The following is a 1,398-nucleotide window of genomic DNA, read 5'->3' as shown; positions in this document are numbered from 1 at the left end:
ATATATACATACATACATATGTGTATGTATGTATGTATGTATGTATGTATAAATGGAGCAAAAACGCAATAGAAGACATTAAAACATTCAGACAGATAGACGATATAAAAGCGGACAAGAGAAACAACAATTAGAAGGACAGGCAAAAAAAGACTGGTCATTCGTGGCTTTCTTCCTTAGTCAAGTTCCAGAAGTCACGACCATTTCGGCCAGTTAGTCTTGAGATGGTCCGATCTGGTTGCCCCCCCCCCTCCACACACACCAAAAAAAGTCTAAGCTAAAAGCATTAGACTCCTTTGTAACAAAAAGATAGCGAATGTGTACGGCAACAAAGACAAAAAACAAACAAAAATCGGAGAATATAGTACACAATTACGAATACAAACAACAAGAAATAACAACAGGTGTCTTTCGACTGAGAACGAATCAAATTGAGCTGGCGTGTATGAAGTGAAAGCTTAAAGGCAGGAACATAGGAGATGGACATAAGAGGTGTTGGCGATATATATATAAAAGCAAAATAGCTAGTTGTAAAATCTCAAGAAGAGATATAGTATTAACTGTACTAAACAGTAAAGTCAGTTGTCACATCAAAGTGGCTGTTGAATATTACTATTAGTTTAACCTCAGGCAGATTCTCCACCAGCTGGTTATCGGTGCAACACTCTGGCATGCAGGTGCTCTCGACTGAGGTTAAGTCAAATAGCTCGTAACTGAGTCAGTCTCGCGATCCGGTTACCCGCTAGAGGGTTCGCTCCCCCTGCTAGCAATATATTGTATATAAAGGGCAGAGCGTTGCACTGATAACTAGCTGACAGAGAATGAAGAATGGATAGTTTATAACAATGTGAAGTGCAGATGACCATAGGGGAGCGCAGCGAACCACCGCAAATGACCTCCAGAGCAGGAGTTTCCTCGAAGAAGGTTATGCTTTCAAATTGTTGGGATTGGAAGGGTAATATCTTTTACGAGTTACATCCCTCGGACAGTCCATCAATTCGGATGTGCACTGTGACCAGCTGAACAAATAAAATGCAGCGAGCTACCACAAGCTCCAGTACTTACTAAGCTTTCATTTCGACAATGCCAGACTGCACATTTCACCAGACCTTGTGCCTTCAAATTTCTACCTATTTCGGTCCTTTCAAAATTCATTGAAAATACAAGTCTTCAACTCTGAAGAGGATGTAAGAATTCACCTTGGAAGGATTTTTCGCCAGCAAAGACAGACAATTCTTTGAGCTGAGAATCCAATATCATCTGCTCACAAGACGGCAGAAGATAGAGGAACGAAACAATTATATCACTGATTGAGTAAATCACTTTCTGCTTAAAATTTGTCTTATTTTCGCTCAAGAAAAGTTCTGGCCAATCCAATATACGGTATATATGCATGTG

At 40.1% G+C, this 1,398-nt stretch overlaps 1 long non-coding RNA gene across 2 annotated transcripts in view; it reads right to left on the bottom strand.

The window, feature by feature from the left end:
• The window catches only part of LOC106876310 (uncharacterized), a 129,914-nt gene that overhangs the window by 51,759 nt on the left and 76,757 nt on the right, over nt 1-1,398 (bottom strand). The gene's annotated exons all lie outside the window — the stretch shown is intronic.

The sequence above is a fragment of the Octopus bimaculoides genome, chromosome 4, assembly GCF_001194135.2.
Source record: "Octopus bimaculoides isolate UCB-OBI-ISO-001 chromosome 4, ASM119413v2, whole genome shotgun sequence".
Taxonomy (NCBI): domain Eukaryota; kingdom Metazoa; phylum Mollusca; class Cephalopoda; order Octopoda; family Octopodidae; genus Octopus; species Octopus bimaculoides.
This window is presented reverse-complemented; position numbering and strand designations above follow the sequence as displayed.